Consider the following 13950-nt stretch of genomic DNA (forward strand, 5'->3'; position numbering starts at 1 on the left):
CCCGACCCGGTATTCTGCGGGGGCCCGACCCGGTATTCTGCGGGGGTCCGACCCGGAATCCTGCAGGGGCCCGACCCGGTATTCTGCGGGGACTCCGCGACCCGGTATTCTGCGGGGGTCCGACCCGGTATTCTGCGGGGGCCGACCCGGTATTCTGCGGGGGTCCGACCCGGTATTCTGCGGGGGCCCGACCCGGTATTCTGTGGGGACTCCGCGACCCGGTATTCTGCGGGGGCCCGACCCGGTATTCTGCGGGGACTCCGCGACCCGGTATTCTGCGGGGGTCCGACCCGGTATTCTGCGTGGACTCCGCGACCCGGTATTCTGCGGGGGCCCGACCCGGTATTCTGCGGGGGTCCGACCCGGTATTCTGCGGGGGTCCGACCCGGTATTCTGCGGGGACTCCGCGACCTGGTATTCTGCGGGGGCCCGACCCGGTATTCTGCGTGGTCCGACCTGGTATTCTGCGGGGGTCCGACCCGATATTCTGCGTGGTCCGACCCGGTATTCTGCGGGGGTCCGACCCGGTATTCTGCGGGGACTCCGCGACCCGGTATTCTGCGGGGGTCCGACCCAGTATTCTGCGGGGGCCCAACCCGGTATTCTGCGGGGGCCCGACCCGGTATTCTGCGGGGACTCCGCGACCCGATATTCTGCGGGGGCCCGACCCGGTATTCTGCGGGGGTCTGACCCGGTATTCTGCGGGGACTCCGCGACCCGGTATTCTGCGGGGGTCCGACCCGGTATTCTGCGGGGGTCTGACCCGGTATTCTGCGGGGACTCCGCGACCCGGTATTCTGCGGGGGCCCGACCCGGTATTCTGCGGGGGTCTGACCCGGTATTCTGCGGGGACTCCGCGACCCGGTATTCTGCGGGGGTCCGACCCGGTATTCTGCGGAGGCTCCGCGACCCGGTATTCTGCGGGGGTCTGACCCGGTATTCTGCGGGGGCGCGACCCGTTATTCTGCGTGGACTCCGCGTCCCGGCATTCTGCGGGGGTCCGACCCGGTATCCTGCGGGGGCCCGACCCGGTATTCTGTGGGGACTCCGCGACCCGGTATTCTGCGGGGACTCCGCGACCCGGTATTCTGCGGAGGCTCCGCGACCCGGTATTCTGCGGGGGTCTGACCCGGTATTCTGCGTCGGCCCGACCCGGTATTCTGCGGGGGCCCGACCCAGTATTCTGCGGGGGGTCCGACCCGGTATTCTGCTGGGGCCCGACCCGGTATTCTGCGGGGGTCCGACCCGGTATTCTGCGGGGGTCCGACCCGGTATTCTGCGTGGACTCCGCGACCCGGTATTCTGCGGGGGCCCGACCCGGTATTCTGCGGGGGTCCGACCCGGTATTCTGCGGGGGGCCGACCCGGTATTCTGCGGGGACTCCGCGACCCGGTATTCTGCGGGGGTCCGACCCGGTATTCTGCGGGGGCCCGACCCGGTATTCTGCGGGGACTCCGCGACACGGTATTCTGCGGGGGTCCGACCCGGTATTCTGCGGGGGCCCGACCCGGTATTCTGCGGGGGTCCGACCCGGTATTCTGCGGAGGCTCCGCGACCCGGTATCCTGCGGGGGCCCGACCCGGTATTCTGCGGAGGCTCCGCGACCCGGTATTCTGCGGGGACTCTGCGACCCGGTATTCTGCGGGGGGCCGACCCGGTATTCTGCGGGGACTCCGCGACCCGGTATTCTGCGGGGGTCCGACCCGGTATTCTGCGGGGACTCAGCGACCCGGTATTCTGCGGGGGTCCGACCCGGTATTCTGCGGGGACTCCGCGACCCGGTATTCTGCGGGGGCCCGACCCGGTATTCTGCGGGGGTCCGACCCGGTATTCTGCGGGGGCTCCGCGACCCGGTATCCTGCGGGGGCCCGACCCGGTATTCTGCGGAGGCTCCGCGACCCGGTATTCTGCGGGGGTCTGACCCGGTATTCTGCGGGGGCCCGACCCGGTATTCTGCGGGGGCCCGACCCGGTATTCTGCGGGGGGCCCGACCCGGTATTCTGCGGGGACTCCGCGACCCGGTATTCTGCGGGGGTCCGACCCGGTATTCTGCGGGGGTCCGACCCGGAATCCTGCAGGGGCCCGACCCGGTATTCTGCGGGGACTCCGCGACCCGGTATTCTGCGGGGGTCCGACCCGGTATTCTGCGGGGGTCCGACCCGGTATTCTGCGGAGGCTCCGCGACCCGGTATTCTGCGGGGGTCTGACCCGGTATTCTGCGGGGGCCCGACCCGGTATTCTGCGGGGGCCCGACCCGGTATTCTGCGGGGGGCTCGACCCGGTATTCTGCGGGGACTCCGCGACCCGGTATTCTGCGGGGGTCCGACCCGGTATTCTGCGGGGGTCCGACCCGGAATCCTGCAGGGGCCCGACCCGGTATTCTGCGGGGACTCCGCGACCCGGTATTCTGCGGGGGTCCGACCCGGTATTCTGCGGGGGGTCCGACCCGGTATTCTGCGGGGGCCCGACCCGGTATTCTGCGGGGGCCCGACCCGGTATTCTGCGGGGATCCGACCCGGTATTCTGCGGGGACTCCGCGACCCGATATTCTGCGGGGGCCCGACCCGGTATTCTGCGGGGGGCCCGACCCGGTATTCTGCGGGGACTCCGCGACCCGGTATTCTGCGGGGGCCTGACCCGGTATTCTGCGGGGGTCTGACCCGGTATTCTGCGGGGACTCCGCGACCCGGTATTCTGCGGGGGCCCGACCCGGTATTCTGCGGGGGTCCGACCCGGTATTCTGCGGGGGCCCGACCCGGTATTCTGCGGTGGTCCGACCCGGTATTCTGCGGGGACTCCGCGACCCGATATTCTGCGGGGGCCCGACCCGGTATTCTGCGGGGACTCCGCGACCCGGTATTCTGCGGGGGTCCGACCCGGTATTCTGCGGGGGTCTGACCCGGTATTCTGTGGGGACTCCGCGACCCGGTATTCTGCGGGGTCCGACCCGGTATTCTGCGGGGGCCCGACCCGGTATCCTGCGGGGGCCCGACCCGGTATCCTGCGGGGGTCCGACCCGGAATCCTGCAGGGGCCCGACCCGGTATTCTGCGGGGGCCCGACCCGGTATTCTGCGGGGACTCCGCGACCCGGTATTCTGCGGGGGTCCGACCCGGAATTCTGCGGGGGCCGACCCGGTATTCTGCGGGGGCCCGACCTGGTATTCTGCGGGGGTCCGACCTGGTATTCTGCGGGGGCCCGACCCGGTATTCTGCGGGGGCCCGACCCGGTATTCTGTGGGGACTCCGCGACCCGGTATTCTGTGGGGACTCCGCGACCCGGTATTCTGCGGGGGTCCGACCCGGTATTCTGCGAGGGCCCGACCCGGTATTCTGCGGGGGCCCGACCCGGTATTCTGCGGGGGCCCGACCCGGTATTCTGCGGGGGGCCCGACCCGGTATTCTGCGGGGGCCGACCCGGTATTCTGCGGGGGTCCGACCCGGTATTCTGCGGGGGCCCGACCCGGTTTTCTGCGGGGGCCCGACCCGGTATTCTGCGGGGGTCCGACCCGGTATTCTGCGAGGGCCCGACCCGGTATTCTGCGGGGGCCCGACCCGGTATTCTGCGGGGACTCCGCGACCCGGTATTCTGCGGGGGTCCGACCCGGTATTCTGCGGGGGTCCGACCCGGTATTCTGCGGGGACTCCGCGACCCGATATTCTGCGGGGGCCCGACCCGGTATTCTGCGGGGGGCCCGACCCGGTATTCTGCGGGGACTCCGCGACCCGGTATTCTGCGGGGGCCTGACCCGGTATTCTGCGGGGGTCTGACCCGGTATTCTGCGGGGACTCCGCGACCCGGTATTCTGCGGGTGTCCGACCCGGTATTCTGCGGGGGTCCGACCTGGTATTCTGCGGGGGCCCGACCCGGTATTCTGCGGGGGTCCGGCCCGGTATTCTGCGGGGACCCGACCCGGTATTCTGCGGGGACTCCGCGACCCGGTATTCTGCGGGGGCTCCGCGACCCGGTATTCTGCGGGGACTCCGCGACCCGGTATTCTGCGGGGGCCAGACCCGGTATTCTGCGGGGGCCCGACCCGGTATTCTGCGGGGACTCCGCGACCCGGTATTCTGCGGGGGTCCGACCCGGTATTCTGCGGGGGGCCCGACCCGGTATTCTGCGGGGGTCTGACCCGGTATTCTGTGGGGACTCCGCGACCCGGTATTCTGCGGGGTCCGACCCGGTATCCTGCGGGGGCCCGACCCGGTAGTCTGCGGGGGCTCCGCGACCTGGTATTCTGCGGGGGTCCGACCCGGTATTCTGCGGGGGTCCGACCCGGTAGTCTGCGGGGGCTCCGCGACCTGGTATTCTGCGGGGGTCCGACCCGGTATTCTGCGGGGGTCCGACCCGGTATTCTGCGGGGACTCCGCGACCCGGTATTCTGCGGGGGTCCGACCCGGTATTCTGCGGGGGCCCGACCCGGTATCCTGCGGGGGCCCGACCCGGTATTCTGCGGGGGCCCGACCCGGTATTCTGCGGGGGTCCGACCCGGTATTCTGCGGGGGTCCGACCCGGTATTCTGCGGGGGCCCGACCCGGTATTCTGCGGGGACTCCGCGACCCGGTATTCTGCGGGGGTCCGACCCGGTATTCTGCGGGGTCCCGACCCGGTATTCTGCGGGGGGCCCGACCCGGTATTCTGCGGGGGTCTGACCCGGTATTCTGTGGGGACTCCGCGACCCGGTATTCTGCGGGGTCCGACCCGGTATCCTGCGGGGGCCCGACCCGGTAGTCTGCGGGGGCTCCGCGACCTGGTATTCTGCGGGGGTCCGACCCGGTATTCTGCGGGGGTCCGACCCGGTATTCTGCGGGGACTCCGCGACCCGGTATTCTGCGGGGGTCCGACCCGGTATTCTGCGGGGGCCCGACCCGGTATCCTGCGGGGGCCCGACCCGGTATTCTGCGGGGGCCCGACCCGGTATTCTGCGGGGGTCCGACCCGGTATTCTGCGGGGGTCCGACCCGGTATTCTGCGGGGGTCCGACCCGGTATTCTGCGGGGACTCCGCGACCCGGTATTCTGCGGGGGTCCGACCCGGTATTCTGCGGGGGTCCGACCCGGTATTCTGCGGGGACTCCGCGACCCGATATTCTGCGGGGGCCCGACCCGGTATTCTGCGGGGGGCCCGACCCGGTATTCTGCGGGGACTCCGCGACCCGGTATTCTGCGGGGGCCTGACCCGGTATTCTGCGGGGGTCTGACCCGGTATTCTGCGGGGACTCCGCGACCCGGTATTCTGCGGGGGCCCGACCCGGTATTCTGCGGGGGTCCGACCCGGTATTCTGCGGGGGCCCGACCCGGTATTCTGCGGTGGTCCGACCCGGTATTCTGCGGGGACTCCGCGACCCGATATTCTGCGGGGGCCCGACCCGGTATTCTGCGGGGACTCCGCGACCCGGTATTCTGCGGGGGTCCGACCCGGTATTCTGCGGGGGTCTGACCCGGTATTCTGTGGGGACTCCGCGACCCGGTATTCTGCGGGGTCCGACCCGGTATTCTGCGGGGGCCCGACCCGGTATCCTGCGGGGGCCCGACCCGGTATCCTGCGGGGGTCCGACCCGGAATCCTGCAGGGGCCCGACCCGGTATTCTGCGGGGGCCCGACCCGGTATTCTGCGGGGACTCCGCGACCCGGTATTCTGCGGGGGTCCGACCCGGAATTCTGCGGGGGCCGACCCGGTATTCTGCGGGGGCCCGACCTGGTATTCTGCGGGGGTCCGACCTGGTATTCTGCGGGGGCCCGACCCGGTATTCTGCGGGGGCCCGACCCGGTATTCTGTGGGGACTCCGCGACCCGGTATTCTGTGGGGACTCCGCGACCCGGTATTCTGCGGGGGTCCGACCCGGTATTCTGCGAGGGCCCGACCCGGTATTCTGCGGGGGCCCGACCCGGTATTCTGCGGGGGCCCGACCCGGTATTCTGCGGGGGGCCCGACCCGGTATTCTGCGGGGGCCGACCCGGTATTCTGCGGGGGTCCGACCCGGTATTCTGCGGGGGCCCGACCCGGTTTTCTGCGGGGGCCCGACCCGGTATTCTGCGGGGGTCCGACCCGGTATTCTGCGAGGGCCCGACCCGGTATTCTGCGGGGGCCCGACCCGGTATTCTGCGGGGACTCCGCGACCCGGGATTCTGCGGGGGTCCGACCTGGTATTCTGCGGGGACTCCGCGACCCGGTATTCTGCGGGGGTCCGACCCGGTATTCTGCGAGGGCCCGACCCGGTATTCTGCGGGGGTCCGACCCGGTATTCTGCGGGGGTCCGACTCGGTATTCTGCGGGGGTCCGACTCGGTATTCTGCGGGGGCCCGACCCGGTATTCTGCGGAGGCTCCGCGACCCGGTATTCTGCGGGTGTCCGACCCGGTATTCTGCGGGGACTCCGCGACCCGGTATTCTGCGGGTGTCCGACCCGGTATTCTGCGGGGGTCCGACCTGGTATTCTGCGGGGGCCCGACCCGGTATTCTGCGGGGACTCCGCGACCCGGTATTCTGCGGGTGTCCGACCCGGTATTCTGCGGGGGTCCGACCTGGTATTCTGCGGGGGCCCGACCCGGTATTCTGCGGGGGTCCGGCCCGGTATTCTGCGGGGACCCGACCCGGTATTCTGCGGGGACTCCGCGACCCGGTATTCTGCGGGGGCTCCGCGACCCGGTATTCTGCGGGGACTCCGCGACCCGGTATTCTGCGGGGGCCAGACCCGGTATTCTGCGGGGGCCCGACCCGGTATTCTGCGGGGACTCCGCGACCCGGTATTCTGCGGGGGTCCGACCCGGTATTCTGCGGGGTCCCGACCCGGTATTCTGCGGGGGGCCCGACCCGGTATTCTGCGGGGGTCTGACCCGGTATTCTGTGGGGACTCCGCGACCCGGTATTCTGCGGGGTCCGACCCGGTATCCTGCGGGGGCCCGACCCGGTAGTCTGCGGGGGCTCCGCGACCTGGTATTCTGCGGGGGTCCGACCCGGTATTCTGCGGGGGTCCGACCCGGTATTCTGCGGGGACTCCGCGACCCGGTATTCTGCGGGGGTCCGACCCGGTATTCTGCGGGGGCCCGACCCGGTATCCTGCGGGGGCCCGACCCGGTATTCTGCGGGGGCCCGACCCGGTATTCTGCGGGGGTCCGACCCGGTATTCTGCGGGGGTCCGACCCGGTATTCTGCGGGGGTCCGACCCGGTATTCTGCGGGGACTCCGCGACCCGGTATTCTGCGGGGGTCCGACCCGGTATTCTGCGGGGGCCCGACCCGGTATTCTGCGGGGGTCTGACCCGGTATTCTGCGGGGGCCCGACCCGGTATTCTGCGGGGGTCTGACCCGGTATTCTGCGTCGGCCCGACCCGGTATTCTGCGGGGGGTCCGACCCGGTATTCTGCGGGGGTCCGACCCGGTATTCTGCGGAGGCTCCGCGACCCGGTATTCTGCGGAGGCTCCGCGACCCGGTATTCTGCGGGGACCCGACCCGGTATTCTGCGGGGGTCTGACCCGGTATTCTGCGGGGGCCCGACCCGGTATTCTGCGGGGGCCCGACCCGGTATTCTGCGAGGGGCCCGACCCGGTATTCTGCGGGGGCCCGACGCGGTATTCTGCGGGGACTCCGCGACCCGGTATTCTGCGAGGACTCCGCGACCCGGTATTCTGCGGGGACTCCGCGACCCGGTATTCTGCGGGGACTCCGCGACCCGGTATTCTGCGGGGACTCCGCGACCCGGTATTCTGCGGGGGTCCGACCCGGTATTCTGCGGGGACTCCGCAACCCGGTATTCTGCGGTGGCCCGACCCGGTATTCTGCGGGGGTCCGACCCGGTATTCTGCGGGGGTCCGACCCGGTATTCTGCGGGGGTCCTACCTGGTAATCTGCGGGGGCCCGACCCGGTATTCTGCGGGGGTCCGACCCGGTATTCTGCGGGGGTCCGACCCGGTATTCTGCGGGGGTCCGACCCGGTATTCTGCGGGGGTCCGACCTGGTATTCTGCGGGGGTCCGACCCCGTATTCTGCGGGGGTCCGACCCGGTATTCTGCGGGGGCCCGACCCGGTATTCTGCGTGGTCCGACCTGGTATTCTGCGGGGGTCCGACCCAGTATTCTGCGGGGGCCCGACCCGGTATTCTGCGGGGGCCCGACCCGGTATTCTGCGGGGGGTCCGACCCGGTATTCTGCGGGGGGTCCGACCCGGTATTCTGCGGGGGCCCGACCCGGTATTCTGCGGGGGCCCGACCCGGTATTCTGCGGGGATCCGACCCGGTATTCTGCGGGGACTCCGCGACCCGATATTCTGCGGGGGCCCGACCCGGTATTCTGCGGGGGGCCCGACCCGGTATTCTGCGGGGACTCCGCGACCCGGTATTCTGCGGGGGCCTGACCCGGTATTCTGCGGGGGTCTGACCCGGTATTCTGCGGGGACTCCGCGACCCGGTATTCTGCGGGGGCCCGACCCGGTATTCTGCGGGGGTCCGACCCGGTATTCTGCGGGGGCCCGACCCGGTATTCTGCGGTGGTCCGACCCGGTATTCTGCGGGGACTCCGCGACCCGATATTCTGCGGGGGCCCGACCCGGTATTCTGCGGGGACTCCGCGACCCGGTATTCTGCGGGGGTCCGACCCGGTATTCTGCGGGGGTCTGACCCGGTATTCTGTGGGGACTCCGCGACCCGGTATTCTGCGGGGTCCGACCCGGTATTCTGCGGGGGCCCGACCCGGTATCCTGCGGGGGCCCGACCCGGTATCCTGCGGGGGTCCGACCCGGAATCCTGCAGGGGCCCGACCCGGTATTCTGCGGGGGCCCGACCCGGTATTCTGCGGGGACTCCGCGACCCGGTATTCTGCGGGGGTCCGACCCGGAATTCTGCGGGGGCCGACCCGGTATTCTGCGGGGGCCCGACCTGGTATTCTGCGGGGGTCCGACCTGGTATTCTGCGGGGGCCCGACCCGGTATTCTGCGGGGGCCCGACCCGGTATTCTGTGGGGACTCCGCGACCCGGTATTCTGTGGGGACTCCGCGACCCGGTATTCTGCGGGGGTCCGACCCGGTATTCTGCGAGGGCCCGACCCGGTATTCTGCGGGGGCCCGACCCGGTATTCTGCGGGGGCCCGACCCGGTATTCTGCGGGGGGCCCGACCCGGTATTCTGCGGGGGCCGACCCGGTATTCTGCGGGGGTCCGACCCGGTATTCTGCGGGGGCCCGACCCGGTTTTCTGCGGGGGCCCGACCCGGTATTCTGCGGGGGTCCGACCCGGTATTCTGCGAGGGCCCGACCCGGTATTCTGCGGGGGCCCGACCCGGTATTCTGCGGGGACTCCGCGACCCGGGATTCTGCGGGGGTCCGACCTGGTATTCTGCGGGGACTCCGCGACCCGGTATTCTGCGGGGGTCCGACCCGGTATTCTGCGGGGGTCCGACACTGTATTCTGCGGGGACTCCGCGACCCGTTATTCTGCGGGGACTCCGCGATCCGGTATTCTGCGGGGGTCCGACCCGGTATTCTGCGGGGAATCCGCGACCCGGTATTCTGCGGGGGTCCGACCCGGTATTCTGCGGGGACTCCGCGACCCGGTATTCTGCGGGGGTCCGACCTGGTATTCTGCGGGGACTCCGCGACCCGGTATTCTGCGGGGGTCCGACCCGGTATTCTGCGGGGGTCTGACCCGGTATTCTGCGGGGACTCCGCGACCCGGTATTCTGCGGGGGTCTGACCCGGTATTCTGCGGGGGCCCGACCCGGTATCCTGCGGGGGCCCGACCCGGTATTCTGCGGGGGTCCGACCCGGTATCCTGCAGGGGCCCGACCCGGTATCCTGCGGTGACTCCGCGACCCGGTATTCTGCGGGGGTCCGACCTGGTATTCTGCGGGGGCCCGACCCGGTATTCTGCGGGGGCCCGACCCGGTATTCTGCGGGGGTCCGACCCGGTATTCTGCGGGGGCCCGACCCGGTATTCTGCGGGGGTCCGACCCGGTATTCTGCGGGGGCCCGACCCGGTATTCTGCGGGGGTCCGACCTGGTATTCTGCGGGGGCCCGACCCGGTATTCTGCGGGGGCCCGACCTGGTATTCTGCGGGGGTCCGACCTGGTATTCTGCGGGGGCCCGACCTGGTATTCTGCGGGGGTCCGACCCGGTATTCTGCGGGTGCCCGACCTGGTATTCTGCGGGGGTCCGACCCGGTATTCTGCGGGGTCGCGACCCGGTATCCTGCAGGGGTCCGACCCGGTATTCTGCGGGGACTCCGTGACCCGGTATTCTGCGGGGACTCCGCGACCCGGTATTCTGCGGGGGCCCGACCCGGTATTCTGCGGGGGTCCCGCGACCCGGTATTCTGCAGGGGCCCGACCCGGTATTCTGCGGGGGTCCGACTCGGTATTCTGCCGGGGCACGACTCGGTATTCTGCGGGGGTCCGACCCGGTATTCTGCGAGGGCCCGACCCGGTATTCTGCGGGGGTCCGACCCGGTATTCTGCGGGGGTCCGACTCGGTATTCTGCGGGGGTCCGACTCGGTATTCTGCGGGGGCCCGACCCGGTATTCTGCGGAGGCTCCGCGACCCGGTATTCTGCGGGTGTCCGACCCGGTATTCTGCGGGGACTCCGCGACCCGGTATTCTGCGGGTGTCCGACCCGGTATTCTGCGGGGGTCCGACCTGGTATTCTGCGGGGGCCCGACCCGGTATTCTGCGGGGACTCCGCGACCCGGTATTCTGCGGGTGTCCGACCCGGTATTCTGCGGGGGTCCGACCTGGTATTCTGCGGGGGCCCGACCCGGTATTCTGCGGGGGTCCGGCCCGGTATTCTGCGGGGACCCGACCCGGTATTCTGCGGGGACTCCGCGACCCGGTATTCTGCGGGGGCTCCGCGACCCGGTATTCTGCGGGGACTCCGCGACCCGGTATTCTGCGGGGGCCAGACCCGGTATTCTGCGGGGGCCCGACCCGGTATTCTGCGGGGACTCCGCGACCCGGTATTCTGCGGGGGTCCGACCCGGTATTCTGCGGGGTCCCGACCCGGTATTCTGCGGGGGGCCCGACCCGGTATTCTGCGGGGGTCTGACCCGGTATTCTGTGGGGACTCCGCGACCCGGTATTCTGCGGGGTCCGACCCGGTATCCTGCGGGGGCCCGACCCGGTAGTCTGCGGGGGCTCCGCGACCTGGTATTCTGCGGGGGTCCGACCCGGTATTCTGCGGGGGTCCGACCCGGTATTCTGCGGGGACTCCGCGACCCGGTATTCTGCGGGGGTCCGACCCGGTATTCTGCGGGGGCCCGACCCGGTATCCTGCGGGGGCCCGACCCGGTATTCTGCGGGGGCCCGACCCGGTATTCTGCGGGGGTCCGACCCGGTATTCTGCGGGGGTCCGACCCGGTATTCTGCGGGGGTCCGACCCGGTATTCTGCGGGGACTCCGCGACCCGGTATTCTGCGGGGGTCCGACCCGGTATTCTGCGGGGGTCCGACCCGGTATTCTGCGGGGACTCCGCGACCCGATATTCTGCGGGGGCCCGACCCGGTATTCTGCGGGGGTCTGACCCGGTATTCTGCGGGGACTCCGCGACCCGGTATTCTGCGGGGGTCCGACCCGGTATTCTGCGGGGGCCCGACCCGGTATCCTGCGGGGGCCCGACCCGGTATTCTGCGGGGGCCCGACCCGGTATTCTGCGGGGGTCCGACCCGGTATTCTGCGGGGGCCCGACCCGGTATTCTGCGGGGGTCCGACCCGGTATTCTGCGGGGGTCCGACCCGGTATTCTGCGGGGGTCCGACCCGGTATTCTGCGGGGACTCCGCGACCCGGTATTCTGCGGGGGTCCGACCCGGTATTCTGCGGGGGCCGACCCGGAATCCTGCAGGGGCCCGACCCGGTATTCTGCGGGGACTCCGCGACCCGGTATTCTGCGGGGGTCCGACCCGGTATTCTGCGGGGGGCCCGACCCGGAATCCTGCAGGGGCCCGACCCGGTATTCTGCGGGGACTCCGCGACCCGGTATTCTGCGAGGGTCCGACCCGGTATTCTGCGGGGGCCGACCCGGTATTCTGCGGGGGCCCGACCTGGTATTCTGCGGGGGTCCGACCTGGTATTCTGCGGGGGCCCGACCCGGTATTCTGCGGGGGCCCGACCTGGTATTCTGCGGGTGTCCGACCCGGTATTCTGCGGGGACTCCGCGACCCGGTATTCTGCGGGGACTCCGCGACCTGGTATTCTGCGGGGGTCCGACCCGGTATTCTGCGGGGGCCCGACCCGGTATTCTGCGGGGGTCTGACCCGGTATTCTGCGGGGACTCCGCGACCCGGTATTCTGCGGGGGTCCGACCCGGTATTCTGCGGGGGTCTGACCCGCTTTTCTGCGGGGACTCCGCGACCCGGTATTCTGCGGGGGTCCGACCCGGTATTCTGCGGGGGCCCGACCCGGTATCCTGCGGGGGCCCGACCCGGTATTCTGCGGGGGCCCGACCCGGTATTCTGCGGGGGTCCGACCCGGAATCCTGCAGGGGCCCGACCCGGTATTCTGCGGGGACTCCGCGACCCGGTATTCTGCGGGGGTCCGACCCGGTATTCTGCGGGGGCCGACCCGGTATTCTGCGGGGGCCCGACCTGGTATTCTGCGGGGGTCCGACCTGGTATTCTGCGGGGGCCCGACCCGGTATTCTGCGGGGGCCCGACCTGGTATTCTGCGGGGGTCCGACCCGTTATTCTGCGGGGTCGCGACCCGGTATCCTGCGGGGGTCCGACCTGGTATTCTGCGGGGGCCCGACCCGGTATTCTGCGGGGACTCCGCGACCCGGTATTCTGCGGGTGTCGGACCCGGTATTCTGCGGGGGCCCGACCCGGTATTCTGCGGGGACTCCGCGACCCGGTATTCTGCGGGTGTCGGACCCGGTATTCTGCGGGGGTCCGACCCGGAATTCTGCGGGGACTCCACGACCCGGTATTCTGCGGGGGTCCGACCCGGTATTCTGCGGGGACTCCGCGACCCGGTATTCTGCGGGGGTCCGACCCGGTATTCTGCAAGGGCCCGACCCGGTATTCTGCGGGGGCCCGACCCGGTATTCTGCGGGGGCTCCGCGACCCGGTATTCTGCGGGGACTCCGCGACCCGGTATTCTGCGGGGGCCCGACCCGGTATTCTGCGGGGGCTCCGCGACCCGGTATTCTGCGGGGGTCCGACCCGGTATTCTGCGGGGTCTGACCCGGTATTCTGCGGGGGCCCGACCCGGTATTCTGCGGGGGTCCGACCCGGTATTCTGCGGGGGTCCGACCCGGTATTCTGCGGGGACTCCGCGACCCGGTATTCTGCGGGGGTCCGACCCGGTATTCTGCGGGGGTCCGACCTGGTATTCTGCGGGGACTCCGCGACCCGGTATTCTGCGGGGGTCCGACCCGGTATTCTGCGGGGGTCCGACCCGGTATTCTGCGGGGACTCAGCGACCCGGTATTCTGCGGAGGTTCGACCCGGTATTCTGCGGGGGCCCGACCCGGTATTCTGCGGGGGTCCGACCCGGTATTCTGCGGGGGTCCGACCCGGTATTCTGCGGGGGTCCGACCCGGTATTCTGTGGGGACTCCGCGATCCGGTATTCTGCGGGGGTCCGACCCGGTATTCTGCGGGGACTCCGCGACCCGGTATTCTGCGGGGGTCCGACCCGGTATTCTGCGGGGACTTCGCGACCCGGTATTCTGCGGGGGTCCGACCTGGTATTCTGCGGGGACTCCGCGACCCGGTATTCTGCGGGGGTCCGACCCGGTATTCTGCGGGGGTCCGACCCGGTATTCTGCGGGGGTCTGACCCGATATTCTGCGGGGGTCCGACCCGGTATTCTGCGGGGGTCCCGCGACCCGGTATTCTGCGGGGGTCCGACCCGGTATTCTGCGGGGGTCCGACCCGGTATTCTGCGGGGACTCCGCGACCCGGTATTCAGCGGGGGTCCGACCCGGTATTCTGCGGGGGTCCGACCCGGTATCCTGCAGGGGCCCGACCCGGTATTC

General features: G+C 70.0%; 1 protein-coding gene across 2 annotated transcripts in view; it reads left to right on the forward strand.

The window, feature by feature from the left end:
• The window catches only part of LOC140428753 (E3 ubiquitin/ISG15 ligase TRIM25-like), a 481100-nt gene that overhangs the window by 55787 nt on the left and 411363 nt on the right, over positions 1-13950 (forward strand). The gene's annotated exons all lie outside the window — the stretch shown is intronic.

This window comes from Scyliorhinus torazame, chromosome 1, assembly GCF_047496885.1.
Source record: "Scyliorhinus torazame isolate Kashiwa2021f chromosome 1, sScyTor2.1, whole genome shotgun sequence".
NCBI lineage: Eukaryota > Metazoa > Chordata > Chondrichthyes > Carcharhiniformes > Scyliorhinidae > Scyliorhinus > Scyliorhinus torazame.